Below are 6000 nucleotides of genomic sequence, written 5' to 3'. Positions count from 1 at the left end.
AGTCATTCGTTTTCACTCAGTAAATACTTATTAAATATCTAATATAAAGAAGGCATTGAACTGTGAAGGTACAAGAGACATTATCTTATTGATGAGAAACACATTAAGTCCCTTGCATTTATCTTATAAAATCTCAGAGCATGCACACACAATATATTGACAAAAAGTTTTACAAGACCAGTCACAGTGCCTCACATCTGTAATCCCAGCACTGTGAGAGGCCAAGACTTGAGACCAGCCTAGGCAATATACCCAGACCCTATCTCTACAAAAATTTAAAAAAGAAACAAAAAAACCCAGCTGGGCGTGGTAGCGCATGCCTGTAGTCCTAGCTACTCCAGAGGCTGAGGCGGGAGGCTCGCCTGAGCCCAGGATTTCAAAGTTGCAGTGAGCTAGGATCTATGATCACACTACTACACTCTAGCCTAGGTGACAGAGCAAGACTCTATCTCTAAAAAATAAAAATAAGTAAATTTTTAAAAAGGCTTTTAAAAAGAGGTATGAATACAACAGTCATGGCTCCCCTTGTGAAAAACTGTGGAACAGCAGAAACATAAAGCATGCAGCATTCATCTCTAGGCACCGAATTTACTACCCTGCCTCCAAATAAAATTGTTCAATTCTTAAAAGCTCCATGGAGGGAGATGTTTCTGGAGAATAGGAGCCTTTCTTTGTGGATAACCCAATTATCTTCTCCTGCATTTAAACCCCATTTTATTTTGCTTTGTCCTCAGTGACAACGGAGATCACCTTTACACTTCTCCAGATTCCTCAACTTGCACTATTTAGAGTGTGCCTGCCTTTGATCTTTAATTCCAACTCGAGAGTTGGTTTTTTGCCCAGAAGACTCATAATTAAATTTCATGATTCCCATATCTGGTCTCCCCATTCCTACACCTCATGTCCCTGAAAAAAATGTAATAATCATAGTCCTTTCCATACAAAATTTTGAGAGAAGTTCAAGAAAAATAATCTATGATATGCATGTGGCTTGGTTTCCAGCAAACTGCAGGAGTAAATCACAGGCTCCTTTGGATCCTAACCAATTTTAGCCTTTTCCCAGCCCCGCTACCTCCACAGTTGTCATCCTGAAAAGAACAAAAAGGAGGAGAGGCAATGCTTAAGCAGATTATCACTGGAAGATGATTTTATTTTTTATTTATTTATTTATTTTTTGAGACAGAGTCTTGCTCTGTTGCCCAGGCTAGAGTGCCATGGCGTCAGCCTAGCTCACAGCAACCTCAAACTCCTGGGCTTAAGCAATCCTCCTGCCTCAGCCTCCTGAGTAGCTGGGACTATAGGCATGCGCCACCATGCCCAGCTAATTTTTTCTATATGTATATTTTTAGTTAGCCAGATAATTTCTTTCTATTTTTAAGTAGAGACGGGGGTCTCGCTCTTGCTCAGGCTGGTCGTGAACTCCTGACCTCGAGCAATCCACCCGCCTCGGCCTCCCAGAGTGCTAGGATTACAGGCGTGAGCCACCGCGCCCAGACAAGATGATTTTTTTTAATATGGGAGAATAACTGGTAAATCTTAAGTGATTTTACTTTCCAACAAAGTTTTGCCTGAAATGCCAGTGATTTCTTTTTATGTGAGAAAGATGCATGAGTTTCAAGTAGAGGATATTTTGGTATATCTTCCTCATCAATCCACAACCTATGGTTTATTATTTTCTCTCCTGTTAAAGAAAATTTAATTCTATTTTTTGACAGTTGACAGCATATGAATGTTTCCCTCTGAAATCTTCTCTATTGCTTTGAACTAGAACCAAAAACATCCCATGAATAATTCTGTTTATTTCTTTTTCTTAACGGAAACGGTCCAAATCAAATGTGGCCACTTGAAGGAGCTAATATAATACAATTAAAGTGATACACTCATTTCAATAGTTTATATTACACTAAAACAACATATTTACATAACCACAGTTTGTTGAGAATTAGACCCTGGTAAGTTAGGAATATTGGCCCATGAGATTTTTAGGATAACCTGGTTTTACCATATTAGGCTGTGGACAAACTTCAGCCAGGAGTAAAACCTTAATAAACTCATAGTAAGAAATAGAGCCAAACTCTTCAGACTAGGGTGCTCTTCGTAGTTCTAAATTTCAGCTCAGAACAGAATTTACCAGATGCCCTACATTCGGGGAATTTCTTAAACATCCACCCAGCCAGTAACAAAGATGACACTTTGTTCCCCATTTTTCTGGCAATCCTTATATTAACTCTCCATCAGCCAGAACTTTGGAGGGGAAGAAGAATGAGTAGCAATAAAGGCCATCTTGAACCCCTAGTACATTTTTAATACCATGACTCAGATCTAATATGACAGAAACTAAGGGATTAGATTTAAAAGCAAGGAGCCCATGATGAGATTGATTGAGCTTCTTGCAGCCACCATGGCAGCTGATTTGAGTAGCTAAATGAACCTGGGCAATTGGCCTTGGCCAATGTAGCAGGTGACAACAGCTTTTATTGTGGTGTCAGCTGGAACAAAGAATAGCCTGGGCTGAAATCTTCAGGTGCTGAACAACAAATGATATTAGAAAATGACAATCCTAAGAATCAATTGACAAGTGACAATTCTAAGAATCAAGAGTAGTTTTTCTTTGGCCCACACAACAAACAAGGAGAAAATTGGCCTTGGGCAAAAATATAGATGGGAGAGAAGCTCTCACAGTGGCCTTACACCTGCAGGGCAGTTCTGCTTCCCAAGGACTTTGGCATCCTGGTGGAGAGGGCAAGGTGCTTGCTAGAGCCAGGAAAAGATCACTTCAAAGCAGGCTTTTCTTCAAGCATAGGTGAGAGTCTCAACAGCTGGAACAGACAGACTTCTAGCGTGGGAGCTTCTGCAGTACGGGCATAGTTCCCTTCTGTTCCTCAGGGACTAGCAACCAAGGTGTCAGAGGACAGACTAAGAGGAGCATCAGCAGAGTGCTGTCTTAGAATCGGGGAAGGCGGGGAGGTGTTGGGATTTCCTATCTCAATGACTGGTGCAGCCACTTGCCCAAGTCAGAAGTCTGGCGATCATTTGCTCCTCATCACAACCCATGTCCAAGTTCACACCCTCCACAGCTCAGCTGCTGCGTTAGTTCAGCTACTCCTCTCACCTGGAAAAACGCAAGGGCCCTACTGACTAGTCTCTCTGCTTCTGTCTGTTAACTGGGCATCCTTTCTAAAACAACAATCATGGCACTCCTCAGCTTAAAACCCCTCAATGGCTCTCTGGCTGTTGACATAAAACTTAGAACAACTCCATACAACCTCTCCAGCTGCAACTTGCCTTGAATTCTTTCTATATTATTTAGTTGACTTTTTATTGGCCTTTCAACACTTCCTCTAGCTTTCCCTGAGTCTTCCGCTATGTTCCCCTATCATCCTTTCCTAAATCTGAGTGTGATGAATTGATCTTCTCCACCAGGGGAAAAGTTCCTTAGGTGCGAAGGAACACATCTTTCATCCCTGGATTTGTGACACAAACTTGGGAAACTCTCCAAGTGCTGGTGACCCAAAGATGAGTAAAATACAATTCCTACCCTTGAGAAGCACAGTCTAGAAGACAGTTACACAAATAAACTACAAAGCAGAGCCAAGTGCTAGGACAGATAAATGATCAAAATGCCATATAAACATCTTCCATCTCTATGGTTCCATCATCTTATACACAGCACGAGTCACACTGCTGAATTTTTTTGCTTGACTGTCTCCCAGAATACTGTGAGCCCAAGGTAAGGGATGGGAAGGAGCCAGAGAAAAGAACTTCTATTCATCTTTGAATCCTCAGTGCCTCACAGAATTTGGTATGTAAAGATGTTGTATGTATGGAATCAGGCCCTTCCTAGGTGATGAGGTGACCAGGGAAAGCTAAAACAAGGAAATTGCCATTATCACCGAACTTGAAAGTCATCTCCCAGAATGAAAGGAAAAGGTGGAACTCCAAACAGACATACAGCATGAGCAAAGGCATCAAGTGGCGGAGCAGTCTGGGGAGGGCCCTTGGGCAAACACAGCTCATTTTAGGAAGATGCCCAAAATAAATTCAAAGCACGAGAATATTCTCCCACTGTATTCTACCCTCACAGGATTCGTGGACATCCTAAGAGACTTACAGTGAAGTAGTAGTTATCCTAAATCTCCTATCCACTGTTTATGAAATACACTGATAGACTCTGACCCGGGAAGAACACCTATAAATTCTCAGACATAACTCAGAGGTGGTCACAAGAATGACACCCAAAATTTAGCATGAGGCTTTTCCATTTTTCATTCACGACAGACCAGTGACTAGAATGCCCCAAATTCAAACAGAATTGAGGATGAGACCATCGTGGTCATTCTCCCTATTTGGGGATCATAATCTGTAATTTTCTTATCAGGGTTCAATAAAAGAAGCTATAAAAAACAGAAGAAAATAAGGCCTCGTTATTTCATATAATGGAACTGCACAGTTAACAACGGTTCTGTGGAATATTTTACATAACATGACCCATGTGTTTTAGCCAATAGAATCACCATGAACGTCAAGCCTTGTTCTAAACCAAACCCCTTAATGTGTGAAGAAGGTAAAAAAGGAACTCGAAATGGTTTGTATTTTTATTTTGGTTTGTATTTTTAATTTATGAAAGCTTACTCAAGGGGGTTCACACACATACCACAAGTATACTGTCAGCAAGCTGAATTTTCATGCTCTTTATCATTGTTTCACATCTGCCCTGTTTCTCTAAGACAGACCTGCATTTCTCCATCTATTCTGTAGAAGAGCCTGAGGGTAGGCTCCTCCCCTGGTATCTGTGGATGTTGCACTGTCCTGTCTCAGCAGAAGAAAGGGGATAAATCCTGCTAATGGTTTCATTTGAATAAATTGTTTAAAATCTGATAGCAAAATTCCTAAAACACAGATGAGTAAAATGAGTAAAATAATCTCTTCTGTGTTGTCTTATACTTTTAAAATAAGGAACATTGACTAGAATACCCTTTACATTAAATGGGATGTGTGAACCCATATGTTTGCAACTCATTAAGTTTACAACAAGAAAATAAAGTGAAAGGAGAAGAAATTATGAATGTGGAATTTAGGAATGCCCTAAATACGGGAAGAAATGTCAAGAGAAAGAAGCAACATGGAGGGAAAATCCCACTAGTACCAAGAAAGCAGTACAAGGTTACAATGAACCTCCAGAGACATGAAATTGTTTCAGTGTTTCTGGGGTTGCACAAAGTCAACCAGGTTGAAGAGCTGCTAGGTTATAACTCCTTCCTCATCAAAATTCAAATATATCTGCATAGGAAATGTCCCATAAAATGTCAAGTCTGATTATAGAATGGGTCAGTAAGCAAACTGACTTTACAAAAATTCTTTGACAGTAATATTTGCAGAAAACTATTTTAGCCCAATTGATATTTATTCTACATTGGGCTAGAAAAAAGAAAATGCTTCTTTATATTCATGGTTTGCATTCATTATTTGTAAAAATATTTACAACTAGGACACTGGCATCAAACTTTGTAATAATGTCTTTTTAAACTGAAATTTATTATGGCTCTTAAGAAAATGTGAGTTTGGCATCCAAGTTCTTTCTAAAAAAATGTTTTTAAAGTATTATTCAATGTTGTACACACTTTAATTTTCAATATAATAACAAGATGAATGGTATACAATTTTATATGTTCATGCAGGGTGAAGAGGAAATGATGCTGAATTAAACTCCCAAATGCACATCTGGGTAACTGAGTCAAATAGTCTAAAGCTGTGCCCATGTATCTATGTATATACTTATTATTTTTAACTACTACCTGATTATCCAAAAGTGATCTGAAAGTGAGAAAAAAGTGGGATCTGATTGTTGTCCAAACTCATCAACTTCAACAATTCCATCGTTTCTTCCCTATCACAAAACTAGAAGATTTAAGCATGCTACCACTGGCAAACCAGTGTGACCATTTCTCTTTCTTTAGCAACATCTACTTCCTGACTGGACAGATCTAAAGCTAACAGATA

The sequence above is a fragment of the Eulemur rufifrons genome, chromosome 7 (assembly GCF_041146395.1).
Source record: "Eulemur rufifrons isolate Redbay chromosome 7, OSU_ERuf_1, whole genome shotgun sequence".
Lineage (NCBI taxonomy): Eukaryota > Metazoa > Chordata > Mammalia > Primates > Lemuridae > Eulemur > Eulemur rufifrons.
The sequence above is the reverse complement of the archived record's forward strand: the minus strand, read 5'-3'. Positions refer to the sequence as shown.